This window comes from Camelus dromedarius, chromosome 9 (genome assembly GCF_036321535.1).
Source record: "Camelus dromedarius isolate mCamDro1 chromosome 9, mCamDro1.pat, whole genome shotgun sequence".
Classification (NCBI taxonomy): Eukaryota; Metazoa; Chordata; class Mammalia; order Artiodactyla; family Camelidae; genus Camelus; species Camelus dromedarius.
In genome coordinates this window covers 7,611,816-7,631,618 of record NC_087444.1, presented here as the reverse complement: position 1 = coordinate 7,631,618, position 19,803 = coordinate 7,611,816, and the positions used below count along the sequence as shown (strand labels likewise).

The 19,803-nt window shown below is 38.1% G+C and overlaps 2 long non-coding RNA genes across 2 annotated transcripts in view; both read left to right on the top strand.

Moving 5' to 3' along the window:
* LOC135322157 (uncharacterized) overlaps positions 1-3,357 on the top strand; it is a 71,259-nt gene extending 67,902 nt beyond the window's left edge. The window contains exon 3 of the long non-coding RNA XR_010382523.1: positions 3,176-3,357. This is a non-coding gene — a long non-coding RNA (uncharacterized LOC135322157). The remainder of the gene's footprint in view (positions 1-3,175) is intronic.
* Positions 3,358-6,549: 3,192 nt separating this feature from the next.
* LOC135322156 (uncharacterized) overlaps positions 6,550-19,803 on the top strand; it is a 32,264-nt gene continuing 19,010 nt past the window's right edge. Inside the window, exons 1-2 of the long non-coding RNA XR_010382522.1 lie at positions 6,550-6,618; positions 15,362-15,493. This is a non-coding gene — a long non-coding RNA (uncharacterized LOC135322156). The remainder of the gene's footprint in view (positions 6,619-15,361; positions 15,494-19,803) is intronic.

Below are 19,803 nucleotides of genomic sequence, written 5' to 3'. Positions count from 1 at the left end.
GTACAGCCATTATGGAAAACAGTATGGAGACGCCTCAAAAAGTTAAAACTAGAACTGCCATACTGTCCAGCAATTTCACTTCTGGGTATTTACCTGAAGAAAGCAAAACTCTAATTTGAAAATATCTATGCACCCCAATATTTATTGCAGCATTATTTATAATAGCCAAGATACGTAAGCATCCTGTTTCCATTAGTAGATGAACTGATAAAGATGTGTTATATGTGTGTGTGTATATATATATGTATATATACAGTATATGTACATACAATGTATATACAATGGCAATCACTCAACTATAAAAATAATTGGCTTTGTATCCTATGATTTTGCAAAATTCGTTTACTAATTACAATATTTTTTGGAGATTCCTTTGGATTTTCAATGTGCAAAATATCTGAAAGTAATTGCAATTTTTGTTCTTTCTTTCCAATTTTTATTTGTATATATATTTTTACTGCCTTAGTATTCTGGCTAGGACTTCTGGTACAATGTTGTACAGTAGTGGTCAAAGTAGACATCCTTCATTTCTTCTCTAACTCAATTGGAAAGCATTCATATTACTATAGTATGATGTTAAATATTTGGGGGGATATTCTTTATCAAATTTTAAAAGTTCCTTTCTATTCCTAATTTGCTGAGAGAACTCAGCATAGGTGGGGCTTGAGTTATCAAATATATTTTCTGCCTCTAAGAAGCATTAAGATGATCTTATTCTTTTTCTCTTTTATTCTGTTAATACAAACAATGATTAATCAAATCCTTTGCTTTTCAAATGTTAATCCAGTCCCTTGAATTCCTAGGATATGTCCCATTTGTCATGTTTTTTGTGTTGTTTAAATAATTTATTTTCTTAAAAATATTGAGTTTATTGATGGAATTTTTCCCTTACTATCCTCTTACTTGTCTTTAATGTCTATGGGATCTGTAGCAAAGGCCCTGTATCCATTTTTGCTCTCGGTTATTGTATTTTCTCTGATCAATCTTGATAGAGTTTATTAAGTTATTCAAGGAACTTACTTTTAGCTTTGCTATGGTTTCTTTTGTACATTAATTTTCTATTTTATTTAACTTGGCTCTTATCATATAATTATTTCTTTCTTTTTGCTTTATTTTCATTTAATTTACTATTCTTTTTTAGCTTCTTGCAAAGTCTCATTAATTTTAATACTTTTTAAAAGATGCATTAAGCCAATAAACATTTTTTTAAAATGTGATTTTAGCTACATTTCACAATAGCGTTTTAATTTTCACTTAGTTAAAAGCGTTTTCTAATTTTCATTTTAATGTATTCTTCAATCTTGAGTTATTTAGAAGTTTCTTGTTTAATATCCAAACATTTGAGAAATTTTCTTTTATCTTTTTGCTCTTGATTTCCTACTTCATTCTTAATCTTCAAAGAACATATTTATGATCTCATTTTTTTTGAAGTGTGTTGTTTGCTTTGTGGATATAAGCATGCACACATGGAACTGTTATACCTTCCTGTTGAATTGACCTTCTTGTCACTGTGAAATGTCCCTCTTTATCTTCAGCAATATTTATTGACTTATCGTCTGCTTTTTCAGATATTAGTTTGCTATACCACATTTCTGTTAGTTTTATTTGTGTGTATAATGTTCTTTTACTTTAATACTTTCTGTGCCCTCATTTTTAAAGCGTGCCTCATAACTATATCTATACATTTATATCTATGTCTATACATACACATCTATATCTATGCCTAAATCTATCTATATGTTGAGTTTAAAAAAAATCCTGCTTAGTAAATAAAGGGAACGGTTTCTCAGAGAAAGTTTCTTTACTGAGCTGTAAATATCTCGTGTGGCCTCCTAACACCTGCTCAATGCTTTGTAATCTCCACTACCATTATGACTCTTCCACTCTGGGAAGTATTTCAGAAAGGAAAAGAAGTGGAGTAGGAAAAGGACTTTGGGAAGAAAAAGGAATATGGGAAGTGAAGGGGAGATGGGTAGAAAAAAGTGCCATATTTTTTAAAGATTGTTCCTCCTCTACTCTCTCTCCTGTCCTTCCTTGACTCCACTTACACATCTGTTTGACCTTCTCATGAATCCTTTGTTTCTCAGCCCCTTCATTATTCCATCTTTCTGTCTCCTCATGCTTCTTCTGGATATGTTCTTCTTACATGTTTTCTAGTTCACTAATTTTCTCTTCTGTTATGTATAATGTACTATTAACTCTAGCCACTTACTTAGTTTATCACTGTATTTTCATGTTTTATAAAGCCATATCTTCTTGCAAAGTGCAGTTCTTCTTTTTCCAAATCCTCTCTTGATAGCAATTTCCATTTATTTTACCTGAGGAACATTTACAGCAATTGCCCAAACCTTGACTGATAATAACTAATATTTAACACAAAAATAATTTTGCATCTCAGTTCTCTAGGGGTTTCTTCCTCTAAGATGATGACTGTGCCTAGATAGTATCAAAATATCACAGCAATTTGTCCAACATGGTTAAATCTGATTAAGAAAAAAAAATGAAAAGACATAGAAAAAAAAGAAAGAGTATTTAAGCTCTTCTTAAATAAATACCAATATTTTCTTAGTCTGTAGACACCATGTTATTATCCCCTCTGGAGCAGATAGATAGCAATTACGTTGTCCCAATTTGCACCTTCTATCTTTTCCAGAAAATGCTTCTACTCTCTGTCTCTCCACAGTGTGGAGCCCTGGAAGTTCAAGCAGATCCTACTTCTCTGGTTTCAATTTGCTATTCAAAAGCGCATGCCTACCTGAAGCTGGGCCAGTCTGAGCTCTTCTCTGGGATTTTAAAATTTTGGATTGGAGAGACTAGATTCCAGATCCCCTTTAACCAAGATTGCATATGCAGTTCTGAGTAGGAATGGAAATGGACTTTAACCTGGGGAAAAGCTGGTTTATAGGCGATACAAAGAAAACCAATAAACAGAAACAGAGTCACCTAGAGGACTTCCTGTCCACCTGCTTGGTTACCTAGTCAATAAATCCTTATCTGCCCAAGTTGGTTTCTGCCAGTCACATCTGGAAGAACTCTGACTAAAGTATTCTCTTTTTGCTTTCCTGAAGACTGAAAGTTATGGAGTAGAATTTATAGTTTGAATCATTATGGCTTAATCCAAAGATCTTTCCTATTTCACAAGTCTTTCTAACTTTCACATTTATTTCTTCAATAGAAGCAGTTTAGTATATTGGAAAGCACAGCCGTGAAGACGTTTGACTGTCCAGAAAGTTAATTTTCCTCTCTGAGCCTCTGATTTCTCACCTACATAATGGAGTGAATAGTTGCTTATCACACAATGTGTGGCAAGGACTGGCTGAATGGATACAACTGAAAAAAAAAAATCCTAGAAAGCACAAGATCCTAAAAGGAAGACAAGGCAAGTATTATCACAGTTTTTCAAAGAGAAAACAGCTTTAGAGAATTCAATAACTCAAATGTAGAATGGTGCTATGAACACGGCCAGTGCCTTCCTCAGTTGCGCACTGTGGGCTTCTCTGTGCGTTTCCAAAGCCACAGTGGCCCCTCAGCTCCCGTGAATTGGAGCAGGTTGGAAATGAGAGAGGAGTTAATTTATCTGGTGGCAATTCTCAAGCAGTGAGGATGTGAGCAGGTATATAAATGCCCTGTCTCCTTGTCCTTCAGTGAGATAAATCCACTGCATGTTCTACATGGTTCCTCTGTGGGTCCCCAGGGGCATTGGAACCCCAGTTGTCCTTAGTGGTAACCAGCTAAATGAGACACTCTTTATTGCCGTTTCCTCCTTCCTAGATTACTCTCCCTGCTCCCTTACTTCTGCTTGTTCCAATCTTGTCCCAAATAAACTTCTTGCAACCTGGGTGACATCGTCTCAGATGCTGCTCAGGGGACTCAGGGATAAGATGGCACAGTGTATGTTTAATTGTCCAAATCAACCAAAAGGAGAAAAGGCACTGACAACACTAACACTTGTCAATACTAACATCTGAGGACTTATTGGATCCCCAAATATGACTATGAACCCCCAGAAAACAGGATTTTTGTTGGATAAACTCAACTATATTAAACCAGAGTAATCAAAAATTTCTATTTGTCTTAGCATGAAGATTGTCATACATAAATACACATGTAAACAAATCCATACATACACTTTCACACAGTCTGTGGACGTATTTGCAGATTATTCTTTTTTTTTTTTTTTACCAGATTATTCTTATTTGTGGTATTAGTCATCTGATCCTAGTGGGTGGCGGTAAGGAAGAAGTCTGCTCACTTCCGATCAATCTACAAATTAGCTAAATAGATGGACAGTTAAGAGATGGATTATTCTCATGTCTTTTTATAAATGAAATATTTTTAGTTTTTATTAAAGTAGCAGTAAATACACTTATACTAGAATTAAACAAGGAAGGAAATCCATCTCTCTCTTTCAAGAAGTCAGTTCCATTTTTCATTGAGCCCCATACTACCCACTGACTCCTCTTACTCTCCTGCTTTAGAATCAACTATCAAGCATTTCATGAAATGGAATCAATTTTGATGTACATTTAGGATGAGACTGCTGTAATATAACTGATTGTTCTAGCAAAGAAAATAATATATTTGCCAAGAGAAAAATACTTATGTGTAAACTAAACATGATTACCATGGTTTGTGTAGAAGGGCATTATTTTTTAATTACTAATGAATATTTTCCCCTTACTTTTCCTTTTCCTCTTTGACCTTTCCTCCTTTCAAGCAGCTATGCAGTTTCACAGGGAAAATGCAGAGCAACATATAGAAAGAAAGTCTCTTTTGCTCCTCAGAGGACTATGTTTATCAGTCTGTTTATAAATAAAGTGACCTTTCTAATTTTTATTAACTGATCTAGAAGGCAGTGAAATAGAATCAAACATATTTATACTTGAATGAAACATGGGAGGTTCAGATCTCACTTTAAATAATCATCTGTTTTTCCCCCTGAACCTTAAACTAAATGTATCACATCCACGTCCTCTCCTCAGAGGAACAGAAGTTGGTCATAATATTGCTGAAAGACGTAAGAGGAACTATGAGGAGGAAAAACCCTCCCACCCACACTGCACCCAGGAAGGGTCCCTGAGTGTGGAAGAGAGAGGAGAATCGAAGGGGAATTGATGAGTGCAGCCGGGTAAAGTCCAGGGTGACAGGGCCCTCAGCTCGCTTCCACGCCTGAGCCCCAGGGAGGCAGGAGAACAAAACCCAGCAGGCTTTGTGAAGCCCAAGGACGGGGGAAGACAGTGCCTCCTTTCCTAGCGAAACCTCTGGGAAAGGCAAGACCTCAGAAAACTGAGTTGACTGAGCAGCATATCCCAGAACACAGGGACCTTAAAACAGACTAACTAAGATTTCCACAGTCTGTGGAAAGAATTGTTAATTTACGGGCACCTAACAGGAACACGGAAGGAATGGTGTTACTGACTCTGATTGGGTCTTGTTGACAAGAACCAGGAGAAGCTCAGTGATACGGGGCCAGTGACAGAGACTCAGGTGGGATGATGGGCATCTCTGGAGTCCAGTGCCCACAGCAGACAAGGCCAGAGGCCTCCTCTCCCCTCACAACACCTTGGCCCTACGTAAGCTCCCTGGTGCTTCAGTGCAACTCAGAGGGAGAATGGAGGGGCCACTGAACTGGTTGAGGTTAAATTTTCACCTTTCTGGAAAAGTAAGGGCACAAACAGAAATCATGTTAAATTATAGAAAAAAGAGGATTTTTCAGTATTCTTCAATGTACACGAATATATGGTAGACATACTAATCACAATTGTGTTTTTCATAGAAATTTTGTTTGATTAAGCGACATATTTCTTCTTTCTTCTAGCTTAAAAAATAATAAAACAAGCTCTTTACAAAGAACATTAATGTGACTTTAAAAAACCATTGTCAAACCAGAAAAAAAAAAAACCAACCTGGAAAACCCAATCATGTTGAAGTTTTTAAAGAAACTGAGGGCTGCTTCTTTTCGACTTTTGCCTCCTTTATCTGGGAACATGCTGTAATCGTGACACTTCTGTTTCTGTACACTTAGGCCTAAAACTCACATATTGTCTTCATATTACTAAAAGCTTTTGGTCTGATTCATTAATGTCACACTACAGAAAGATGGCTGTATTTTTGCTTGACTCTTATGTACCATTTGACAGCTTCCCACTCAGAGAGAATTGGCAGGCTGGCTGGGTAGTTACTGTGCTCTACAAAGAGAATTGTTACAAGGAAACATTCGTTCAACAGGAAGGGGAGAATGAAACTCACAGATTTCAGCACAACATGAATTGATTTACTTCAGACAGTGAAAATCTCCCTGTGAAGGTTATGTAATTAAGAGCCTTCTCATTTAAATTCCTCTACATTTTCTTCAAAGAAGTAAAATTTCTTTCATGAAGAAAATTAGAATAATTTCTCACCCTCACTCCTCTGTCAGTATACCTATTACTTAAATTATGATAATTGTGCTTAAGAAATGTCAGTGCTGATTTATCCCCAGATGGGGCCCCCCCTCCCACTTCCATTTCTGCTCACACATTCACTTTGTAAATTGCTTTTTCAGGTACTCGAGTGTGAACTGGCCTTTCTGTATCCTTGGCCTTTGCAATGTGACCTTGCAGATTCTACCATCAAGATGTAAGTCTGTTTCCTTACTCTGTATGTCTGAGCCGGCCTGTGACTTGCTTTGGCCAATAGAGTGTGGTGGAAGTGGCACTGAACCACTTCTGAGCTCAAGCCTCAGGAGTCATACAAGCTTGTTTTTTTCTGTTGAAACCACACCATCATGCCACTGACGTGGGAATAAACCCACATTGAAGGTTAAGGCTTCAACTTATGAGTTTTGGATAAATAATTCAGTTTATAACAGTGTCTAGTGAGATCATATGGTTCAACTCCTAGGTAAGATGTATCTACATCTAAATCTTCCTAACAAAGAAGATCAAAACCCTATTTAAAATATTCCCGGAATCGATGATTCAACAACCTTTGTGGTAATAATTCATTTCTTTTAGAGTCAGTAGGTTATTGCTTAGGTATACTTAGAAATTTTTTCAATTTGTTGAAATTAATTCTTTCAATTTAATTCAACATTTGTACTCCCTTCTGTACAGTTAGGGAATGAATGATTGTTGTGTTATCGAAATCTTATTTCTTGAATACAGAAGGGACGTATTACTTCCTCTCCTCATTGTGTTTATTGACATTCAACTTCATGATTTCCAGGACGACATCTAAAACCACTGGTAATAATAGGGTCTCTAGACATTCTTCCTTGTAGGCAACATTTGAAATTTTCTTAAATTAAATAACTGGTTATATAAAGCATGCTGTTTCCATGGCATTCACAAGATAAAATTCAGAACTACATAAACCGCTTCTTCCACAGAAGGAAAACACACATACAAAAAATTTTTCTTTAGGATAAGAACCAAAAGTATGTTAATTTTAGTTGATACAGTCAAAGTTTATATTCGTAAAGGAGCTGATCTGTAGTGTATATATATATAGGATACGTAGATCTTTCTCTTATGTGTTATACTGCATGTACTGTTGTGGCAACAATGGCTGCAGGCTGGTGACGCAGGTTAGTAAAAGAATTTACCAGAGGCCAAGGAAAGTTTAAGAATGAGGAAAAGGTTAACAGTAAAGCTGCTGCAGACAACAGCGGGCCTCACCGGTGAGAGGCAGCTGCCTGAGTGCCAAGGGTGGGCGCGCAGGGTCTTTTATTGGGGGAGGAGGCTGTGCACACAAGGAGTAGAGGAGCTGCATGATCTATTCATGCACAGGTACCTGATTGGTTGTAAAATCTGTCAGGAGCTACTCTGCGTAATAGAATTTACTGACTCTGCTAAGGGCAGGAAATGAGACCTGTCTGCCTAGGGTATTGTGGGGCTATTTCTTGGGGCAGTTTAGCTTTTGTTAGGGTAAACATACATCCAGAAAAGATGTTTCTATCCTGCAGAAATGAAGCTATGCAAAGGGTCCTGCAGTGGGAAGTAGGGATTAAGGTGTCAGTGAGCTGCAGGCACACAGAGAGCCGAGGGGTGAGGGTTCTGTGACTCCAAAGAGCGCCAGCTCGCTCTACACAGTGTCTCTACACTATAAGCACACACTTGTTTGTGTATGTACTATGTATGCACGTATCTATATAGATATAGTGTAGTAATCTTTGTGCAATGGCTTTAGTCATTTTCTTAAGGGTACATTGTACTGATCTCTGCCCGTTTTCTTTAATAATATTCTTGAATTAATTTCATTGATTCATTTATTCTCCAAATTAATAATTAGTGAGATCCTATAATGTATTAGGTTCTAGTCTAAATTCCAAGAATATGGTGGTAACCAAATGAGACAAAGACCCAGCTCCTAGGAATCTTATAGTCTAGTGGGAAGAAGACAAGACAAAATGAATATAAAATACACTGTTTAGTACCTCTCTGTGTTATGAAGAAAAACAAATCAAGATAAGTGGAGACTGGAGAAGGGTCAGGAATATTCTCTCTGAAGACTTGTGATTTGAGCAGAGATCTAACTGGAGTAAGGGGACAAGTTATATATATTATCTGGTGGCAGGAAGATGCAGGCAGCAGACACAGCAAATGTCAAGGCTTGAAATAGTAACAATTTTACTTTAAAATTTTTAGCTCAAGTACTATTTCCTACTCCTTTATTGTTTTTTAAATAGATTATTGTTTTTTTAATGGGTTTTAGGGTTTTTTATTTTTATTTTTTATTCTATTTATTTATTTTTTTTAAGTGAGATTCAGAATGTAGCAAGGGATAACTTTATATAAAGAGACTGAAGAATGGCCTCCCTGGAAATTTCTAAAATCAGGGTGTGCTTAAGGATTTGAAAGAATTTGTCTGGCTTCTCCAGTCCCATCACATTGCCCCAGAGATGAATTAAGGTGGAGGTTTGTAGATCTCCTGGTCACTTTCTGCCCCTCTGCCTATCATCAACACATTAAAAGTGTTTATTGCCACCTAAGATATTTCAGGCACTGTGTTAGAAGCTGACGATACTAACTGACAAGTAAACCCTGCCACCACAATGTTGTTTATCCCTACGTGAGGTCACCTGTCATAGTGGTAAGAACATAGGTTCTGAAGTCAGACTGAAAGGATTTATATTCTGGAAATTTTCATGTCACAGAGTCCAGTTTGCAAAATGGGTTTTTAGTCATTCTGCAAACATTTATTAGGATATTTCTAGGTATTATAGTTGCTTAGGGATACAAGAGCTAACAAAACAGACAAAAATAAAATAATAATTAATGGAAATGTTTCAGGATTCTATAAGATGATGTAGACAGTGCCTGAGGCACAGTAACTAACTAGTAGATAAATGTTAGACATAGATTTCTTATATTGGTAAATATAAAGCCCTAATTAAAGGTACTTGAATTGACTTGAGTTATCCTATGGAGCAGGAAGAAACCTGGGTTACAGTCTGAAAATACAAAAGATGTTATTAAAGTTATGCATAATCAAAAGGGAAATAGTTAACAAAGAAAAATAGGAACAGCTAGATGTCTGAGTTCTCTTCCTAACTTCTGAGGCTAATGCTGAGTAGCAGCCATGCCCTTCCCCATTCTTCTCCCTGTCTGGGGCAAAGCTGCAAGATGTTTGCCCAGTATCCATCCCCCTGCTTTCCTCTTAGTTCCCAGTTTTGTTTAGGTTATCCTGCTTCATAAAAACAAAAGTACCACCACTTCCCAGCCTTCCTGGCAGCCAGGGGTGGCAATGAGATGAGATTAGAATTTACTGCGTGAGGCTTCTAAGAAGGGTCTTTAAAAGAAGGAGGGACTCAGCTTGCACGTGCCTTTTACCCTTCAGCGCCCCTTCTCCAGCACTGCATGCTGGGTATGAAGCAGCCGTCTTGTGATCATGAGGTAACCATCCAAACAGAAGCGAACACCTGAATGGCGAGGTGGAAGGCTAGAGTGAGCCTGGGTCCCCAGCGGCATTTTTGAGTTGTCAAATCTGCCCTGCATTTCCTGCTTAGAACCTCTGTTATGTGTACAAAATGTACCTAAACTTACTTAAGTCACTGTTACATTCTGGAGGTGGGGGTGGGTGAGGGATAGTTTCCACTCTGCAAAGCTGAGTGTAGCCCATAACCAATGTAAGGTTTCTGGATGCCATGTTCCACGAGACAGCCTGATGGACCATCATGGGGGTGATGTTGGTATTAGGTGTTTAGGCAGTTGCCCATTTACAAACCCTGCTTTACTGACAAATAAAATGTGTCTGTGTTTCTGCCCCAAAATTCAGTCTTGTCACCCCTTATAGACTTTTTCTTCCAGCAATTGTATGTGCCCTATTTGATATTAACTGGACCACAGGTGTGAGCCTAATTGTGCGAGGGGTGCCCAAAGCTCTCCTTATGAAGCGTGGAAAAGCCTTTTCTCCTTAAGGATGCCCCGCACAGTGACAGACACTCGGTGGGTGCTCCAGGAACACACATGGCTGAGGCTGCCAATGTCACTCACACTGGAAACAGCTTTCGGTCACTCTTTAGTGTCATCCGTGTCATCATTTAAATGTAGAATTGGTAGAATTGTGGCTTTCTCATATCTGTAAATTTCCCAGTTTTGAGAAGTCTTGGTTATCAAATCAGAAAATCAGCTGGGTTTTGCATAAATGAGTGAAAGTTCATTTTCCAGTTGTTAGAAGAGAAACTAAGTGAATTTTTATATTTGTACCTTAATGTTAGCTATTTTTAAAAATGGATCTTTATTTCTAGATACATGAAAAAATTCTTCTGGTTGGTTTTCTTCCGAGGTTCCCCGTCCTTCTTTCATTTCTAAAATGTACCTTGAGACGTGCACACGGGCAAAAATCTGTTTTTACATGCATTTGGTTGTAAATCAGATGCTGAGGGGAAAAGCCAGATATCAATTGCTTGGCCGTATTTTACATTTGAACTCAACCATAGCATCGTGGGTCAGGACTACACTGCTTCATTTAGATCAGCTTGTTGTCTATAGGTGTCATTCTTTTCTTAATTGAAGTATAGTTGATTTACAATGTGTTGGTTTCTGGTATACAGCTTAGTGATTCAGTTATACATACATATATATATATTTTCATATTCTTTTCATCTATAAGTTATTACAAGATATTGAATATAGTTCAACAGAGGTTTAGAGGTGCCATTCTTAATTATGCATCACTTCTGGAAGGGATTTGTCAGAAATTGTGAGGCTTCATCGTGTCCCCTAACTTTTTCCAGCTCCTGTGCCTCAGTGCACCAGCCTTTCTATTTTGACTTCTTTACTAGTGCAGCATCCTTTAGGTATTTCTTACCACTCACAGAGCGGAAGTCAGCACCTCCCTGGAGTGGGAAGCCTAGCATTCCTTCCAAGGAGTTGCAAGAAAAACTGAGAGTTATGCACAGAGAATCAGTGCATACTGCATTCCTCCAGCTCAGCTGAAAAATTGCCATTGAACTGTCATGTTTCCTTTTGGGCTAATCAGTGTGCTTTCTTTCAGAGCAGAATGATTTTGTGGACTGTGGATGTCTCTCTTAGCCTAGCCTAATTAATTATCCATAGATGTCTACTTACTTAAGAAGCGTGTTGTAGTGGAAATGGCATAGTCTTGGAGACAAAAACCCTGAGTCCTGCCAGTTCTTATTAATATGACTTCAGGCAAATAGCCCAAGTCCCTGGAATCCGTTCCTCATCAGTGGAATGGAGTTAACAAGACCTGCTCTACCTTATAAGATTGTTGTGAGGCTTGACAATGAGATAACATATGGGAGTGTTTCGCACACTGTAAAGCACTATAGACATGTAGTTATAAACTCTCATCACTGAACCAGAACTCACCACTTCTTTCTATATATATATGCCTCATAGAAGGGAAATACTGACGGTCCCCGACTTACAATAGTTCCACTTACAATTTTTCAACTGTATGATGGTTTGTAAGCAATGTGCATTCAGTAGAAATCGTACTTCAGATTTTGAGTTTTGATCTTTCCCTGGGCTAGGAATACGTGGTGCTGGGCATGGGGCAGAAGGCCTCAGCTCCCAGTCAGCCACACAGTCCTGAGTGTGGACAACTGATACCCTTAGCACCATCCTGCACCTGTACAAACATTCTGTTTCTCACTCTCAGTACAAGATTCAATAAATTACATGAGATATTCAACACTTTATGATAAAATTGGCTTTGTGTTAGAGAATTTTACACAACTGTAGGCTAGTATAAGTGTTCTGAGCACATCTGAGGTAGGCTAGGCTAAGCTATGATGTTTGGTAGGTTAGATGTAATTAAAGCCATGTTTGACTTACCATATTTTCAACCTTGGTTGAAAAATGGGTTTATTGGGACATAACCCCATCATAAGTTGAGGAAGATCTGTAATTTCACTTCTGTGCCAGGTTCTTATAAATACTACCCCTCCCTGCCAGGCCAGAGCAAAGCCCAGTCCTTCCCACCCTGCAGTCATGAGGTCTGGCATAGCGATAAAGAGCTGGCCGTCGGGGCTCAGATCCTGACTTCTTTGCTTACGAGCTGCGGGATCCTGGATTAGCTACTCAACATTTCCAAGCCTCAGTTCCTCGCCTTTTGCACTGCGATATGGATTGTATCCATACTTAAGCTTGATTAGAGATTATATGAGCTCTGTAAAGTGGTTAGTATTGTGTCTGGTATGCAGTGAAATGTGAATTTTAGCTGTTACTGATTTGCTATTACCATGGCCAAAAGTAGATCAGGTGATGCTGAGAAGATGGCTAACGTTGTACTTCTCTTCCCTGTAAATGACTAATAGTTTGCCACAGGCCAGGGGTTCTTTCTTTAAGAGCTCATGCCAGCATTGTCAGCTAGGTAGGTTGGGTTTTTTTTTTAACCTTTTTTTTGGTCATTTAACTTGAGGTCATTTTAATTTTAATTTGATCTCTTGGCCTCTACTGTCTCCTCATTTCCCATTCTGACTGAAATGAATAATAATCAGTATTTTCTAGATACTGTGATTTCATTTTCTCCCCAATGTCTGACATTTTACATTTCTATTTGTTCATTTATTTATATGAGTAATATGATAAAGGAGACATCATGAAATCATATTTAATTATACTCTTATTTAACTTTTAATTTTTAGGAAGAAGGTAAAAAGATGTGAAATATATTATGTCCTGGAAAATCTCATGTACATGGTCATAGTACTCATGGATTTAAGATTCAGATTAATGAAGCTAATCCCATTAAGCTTTCAGAAACTATAATTAAAACCACTTTATTTCCTACAATACAAACTAAGAAAATTGTTTTTAGATCATAAAGCTCAATGCCTAAAAAACTTAGGGTGGAAAATCAGGTAAGAGGACTGAAAGAGAAAGATTCATTTCAGAGCATCTATTTTCGTGGGAATTTCTGAGTGCACTTGTTGAAAACCAGTGTTCATTTTTTGCTAATATATTATTAAGGAAGTTGTTGAGGACCTGAGGTAGATGGGCACAATGGGAATTTCTGGACCAAAGAACTGGAGAGGATGAAAGCTAATGAAGAAATAAATGTATTTCACCCGCAGACTTCTTCATTCATGAGCTTAGAATGGGCTGACAAATAGGACAGGACTCACATCTACACATTTTTATTCTTACCATATTTGTAAGCACGTACCCTGCTGGGAGGTCTAGTCCGTCAACATGGTCACACACAGGACTGCCAAGGGATTCCATTCAACTGTCCTCTGTTGATCAGTTAAGAGCTAGGTTACTCTATAAGAATACAGCCATGTGTTGGCAGCTAGATCTCCTGTATCTTCGGATTTCTATTAATTTTCACTTTATTTTCTTAAACTTAATAAGTGTCCAAAGCATTTACATATGTATGGGAAAAGCCCTCTTCCTCTGTACTTTAGGGCATTATCTTAATTATTCTGGGGATCGCTATTTCCTTATATCCTACTCACTCATTAGCTGGTTTCTCCTCCTCTGTTATGCTTCTCCACATACACTAGGCTGCTCCCTCCAAGGTCTTTAGAGACTTCCAGCATGGCAGATCCCACGGACAACATTGAGATACCTCCATGCTTGACTCTTCTGTGGCATTGATACTAGTCCTTGAAGTTTGTCAGAGTTACATTTTTCTTGTAGGATCTTCTTCTTCCATCTACCTCTTAAATGTTGATATTCTCTATGGTTAAATCTTTAAATCTTTCTCCTTGCTTTATAAATATTCCCTTGGCATATAATAGGTACCCTCCTACATTCCAATGACATGTATATATATATCTATCTTTAATCAATGTCTCAGTCCTGGTTTCTAAGCCCATGTTTCTTATTATCTATTAGATTACTCTTTCTGCATATCCAACAGCTAACTTAAACATTCTAGGTTTAAAATATCAGTCGTTTCTCCCCAAATTTGCTGCTTCTCAGCAATATGTAACTTTAAATATATTGCTTAATAATAGTATTATTTATCAAGTAGCCCATTAAAAAATTCTGAATATTACTTTTGAATTTCCTTCTAGTCAACTGCTCCATTCCCACCCATGTCCAGTCCATATCTGTCTGTGCTGGAGATCTCCCAAATCACATCCACCTTCACTGATTTACTGGGAGGCCTTGCAGGACTAGGTGCGCAATGGTGCTCACAGCTAAGATTTATTACAATGCAAAATCAGCAAATGGAAAAGTTATATGAAGTTAAACCCAGAAGAAACCAAGTGCAGACTTCTGGGAGTCCTTTCCCTGTGGGAACTCCCAGAACACATTTAATTTCTTCAGCATCGTATTGTGACAATATATCTGAAACGTTGCCCACTGGGCAAGCTCACTAGAAGCTCTTGGCCTAAGGTTTTTGTTGGTGACTGGTCACACAGGTACCACCTGCCTAGCACACACCCCAATTCCAGATACCCAGAAGGGAAGAAGGGTTATGTTCAGCATAAACTGCCTTGTTTATATAAACAATTTAGGCACAATGAGCCTTTCTAATCAGCTAAGATTTATTGGGAACTGTCCTGAAATCCAAGCTTCCAGATACTGGCCAAAGGCCAACCTTGAAAGTGGGTCTTTCTGAGAATACTGGGCCAGCTGTGTAAACTCTCTTCTGCACATTTTTCTCTACACTGAATGTCTTTCTGAAACACCTCTCCGTTCTCTGATTAAACCTTTTTTTTGATCTCCACTAACTTCACTCTAAAGCCCAACTCCCATTTAATGATGTATCCCCAAAGGTCTACTATAGGGCCTCGTACGTGGCAGGCATTGTATGATTGATGGAAAAAATATGCAAAATTCCTCATAATTGTGTCATGTTCTACATTTTCCATTGTCATCTCTCATCCCTCTCCAAAGCATGCTTGTATTTTAGAGATTCCACACTCTGATCTGCCCATGCTTTCCCACATGTTCAGCTCTTTGCAGTGGAAATTTCTTCTTCCTGGAGTCCTCTTTCTGCCATCAGCCACCTGGCGAAGGCCAAGCCTCAGCTCACGAGTGAGTGCCTACTCTCCCATCCCCTGCGATGGTGATGTACGCACAGCCAGGTAAGCTCCCCATGCTTCTCTGACACAGCCCTCATTACTTTAGCAGATTTAAGAATGTGTACGATGAGAATGAAGGGGTGCTTTTATACAAAGGGCCAAATGATCATCTAGACAGATTGCCGCACGGTAGTACTTATTTCTTCGCGGGTGACCTGACCGCCATTCAGGCTCAGACTCTTAGCCTTCTGTGCTTAGGCACTAGCCTCAGCCACGTCTCAGTTAATAAGAATGATTGGACGTAAAGGCGCTAAATCACACTGAGAGACCTCACAGAGGCCATTTTGCCGGTTTAAAATGAGAAACATCTGTGAAGCCAACTTGACAGTCACATTTGTCTGATAAGTACGTTTGCTCTCTGTAGATAAACTACACTGGAAGCCAGATGATTGGGGAGATGCTTGATAAGCATGAACTCAGAACAAGGGGATTTACATACATTGTATAATTTCAATATTTCATGGCATTAGGCTCCCTTAACTGGACATAGTAACCTCAGAAACAGGGATATACCTTCAGGCAGATCAGATAAACCTGTAAGCCTGATAAAAACTCTCGTCCTGGACAGCATTTGGACAAGAACTGCAATATTTGCCTGCCCCTTTTTCTCTAGACATGACTCTCTTTTTCTCTCTATATTTGAGTGGCTGGCCTAGTCCTTGTTTAACTGGCACATTCTTTCCGATTTTATTGTAGATGATAGTCTAAATTTTACTGGCCAGTCTATTTCTTTAAGCAGAATTTGCAAATCTCTGCTTTGATAAAGTGTTGATTTCTGGGGGCAAAAACCAATCATTTTTCTTATTCCTATTTTATTTTTGAGGTGATGAGGAGAACTTTGCCTTGCGATTACTTGTTTATTTTACACACGTGACTTATCCAAAAATGAATAATCTCCCAGAGCTCAGGGACTATGACATTAAATCTGGTGTCCCAATACTTAGCCTAGAATTTGATCACAAAAAAAATGTCGCATAAATGAAAAATAATGAATCTCTTTGGTAGTAAAGTGATGTTCATATTATTTGATATTTTAAACTATCTTTAAGTAGAAGTGTTATTTGGGACTCTATAATCATTTTAACATGTTAGATGTTGTGTTTTTTTGTTGTTGTTGTCCTTTTTAGGAAGCTATGTTCAATTAATTAATAATGTATTGAGACAGAGACAAAGAAAAAGTCGTTAAAAGCAAGATTACTAGCTTGTAGTTGATTATATTAAAATTCTCGTAGACTGAAATTATGTAATATATTGTGATAAATATTTAGCTTATCAATAGTGTAGCATTATTTATTGAATTGCTTAAATTTGAAATAGGCAGATGTATATGATATCAATGGGCCCTTAACTCTGAATCATTTTGATTACCAAGTTTTCTGAAGACCAGAAACATTTTTTGAGAAAAGAGGTAGTTTGATTTTTCTAAAGAAAAGACATCACGTTTATAAAGTTTAACTGGCTTATATGTAACAACTCTATTCTGGAATGTTCAGGTACTTAGGTCTGTGTTTTGCAACCAGTTTACGTCATAGCTAACATCAAAATGTTAAGCTTGTCAGGTATACGTGAGGTTCCCCATGTGTTTTACTGAGATTTTGTTTTTGTAGTCACAGCAGCCATGTTACTGCAGGTGGAACACAATGGTGGGACTAAGAAATGTCATATACAATAGAGTTATTATCTGCCTTACCATCCACAAAGGAGTGGGTTAAGTGAACATGGAAATGGGCCATGAAAACATCTGTTTACTAAATTGGGGCATGATAGGAGAATGAACGGCTTGCGAGATTAAACGACTTGTATGTTAAAACTCAAAATATGTGAAAGTAAGGAGGAATCACCATTGGATAGACTGTTGAGACATTTTGGAGAAGATAAAGAAGAAGGGGCAGGAGGTGATACCAGAGCTTATGTAAATCTCTTTTTCACTTTTAATATTCTTCCTTCTTTCTGGCTGATCATACAGTCCTGATAACTGTACTGCATTTACAAGTTCCAGAGGAGGGATCAATTGCTGAACGAGACACTATGATAACCATTTCTAAATACAGCTGTTCAAATCTATAGAGGAATGGTGGGTTCAGTGTTTCCCTCTCACCTGTCTAAGCTGGGATAAAAGGTGTCTCCTTCTTTCCGCTCTAGTGGTTGAAAGAGTCCTAGAAATGTTACTTTTTCATCTGAATGAGTGGAAGTGGATGAAGGATTAAGCACTGGGCAGGTTTATAGCGCTGCCAGCGCCATGAGTCGTTCCTCTTGCTGAACCTGCTTTTCCTACTCCATGGCAGACGATCTGGGCTAAAATTAATGACAAGTGGAAAGAAAGGGAAATCATTGTTGATGAGGGAGTTGCAGGTGGATAAAGCTAAAAGAAAAGCTAACGTTACCTTGCTACTTTGTGAGAGGCTGAGAGCAAGAGAATGAAATTTTCTCTTAGCTGTGTTTACGCATGTACACAAGGCAGATGACGTCATTTGCAGAGCTGGGTACAAATTAAAGTGCAGAGCTCCTTGTTAAAAAGTAGTTAGGCATTTCAAGTCAGCCCAGCATTAAACCAAACGTGAGTCTCTTCTAAGCCAGGGCCCTGTGTCACTACACAGTTTGCAAGCCCAGGAAGCTGGCCTGGAACCTCTCAAGAATGAAGCTATTTGCCTGCCAAAATACGCTCCTTTATTTGAAGCTGAAGGTCCAGGATGGGTCCTAGTACATTTAAAAAGCATTTATGTGGCATCAGCTATGTGATGTGTGTCAATAATATTTGTTAAGGTTTTGTGGGTGGACACTTGAAATAATTCTTATGTTGCCTTGTTTTTAGTTTTCTATTTTACAGGTTATATATAGAAACATTGTAAGAGGCCTTGCTTCAGAAGGTAACATGTGCGAATCATTGCCTCCTGAATGCATGCAAAATACTTTGTTCCACAACAAAGCCATGGGTCACATGTAGCTGTTAACCTAATTGATAAGCTGTTGAAAAAGGTGCCTGAACCAATGAACATAAAACATGTTTTATCAGGTTCCCTTGTCTATAGACATGCATTTGTAAGTGGAGACCAATGATCAAGGTAAAGAAAACTTAATAAGCTGAAATCATTGTTAGTTTAAGTGTGACTTGGTATATAATAATCTCTAGATCCATCCATTTTGCTGCAAATAGCATTATTTCATTATTTTTTACAGCTGAGTAGTATCCTATTGTGTATACATACATCACATCTTCTTTGTTCATACATCTGTTGATGGACATTTAGGTTGCTTCCATCTTTTGGCTGTTGTGAATAGCGCTGCTATAAACATTGGGGTGAATATATCTTTTCGAATTGGATTTTTTTTCAGATACATGCCCAGGAGTGGGATTGCTGGATCATATGATAACTCTGTTTGTAGTTTTTTAAATAACCTCCATACTGTTCTCCAGAGTGGATTCAAAAACTTCAACTTTTTAAATTTAAATCTTTGCAAAATCTTTACATACTTCTTTATTTAATTAAACATCTGTATCAAAATTATTTAGCCTTTTCTTGATGACTGAGGATCATAAACATTTAAGTGTTGTTTTCTCTTTCTATAAATAATTCCAAGACTATTGTCAATTGTTACAACTCAAGACATATGCATCGAAAAGTGGCCCTATTTCCCATTCAAGCCTCTGCTTCTAGGAGTCAGTCAAAAATGTATTTAGTTGGTGTTTATCAAGCATTTATTTCAGCATTATATTAGGAAAACAGAGCAGACATTGATTTCATAGTACTTATAGCCTAGACACTAAACAAGAATCACATAAATAAAAATGTAAATTTAAGCTGAATAGTCACCAAGAATGGAAACTGCAGGGGTATTATGAGGGAGTAAAACAAGGCGGCTGATTTAGACCTGTGTGTCAGGAGAGAGATGACACATGAGCTGAGACAGGAATAGGTAAGTCTTAGCCAGATGGAGAATGAGGAGGAACATCCAGGTAGAAGAAACAGCATGTGCTAAAGCCCTGAGGGTACAAAAGGGCTCAGCACATTCAGGAACAGAAGGGAAGCCTGCAGGGGGCAGTAGTGAGCAGGGGGGGGTGCAGTGCTGAAGAGTCTGTGAGGCCAGATACAGGAAGTTCTATCCATGGACTCTGAGGACCGCAATGCATATGTCTAGGAAGCTGATGTATTTACCTGTTTTTCTGCAGCATAGGACAAGGGAGTTAATTACCGAACCACAATTACAGGTACATTGTACCAGGCCCTGTGTTAGCTTCTTTAGACATACGATTTCATTTGTTCTCAAAATGATACTGAAAAAGTCAACATCACCATAAAAATCCAGAGCAGTGC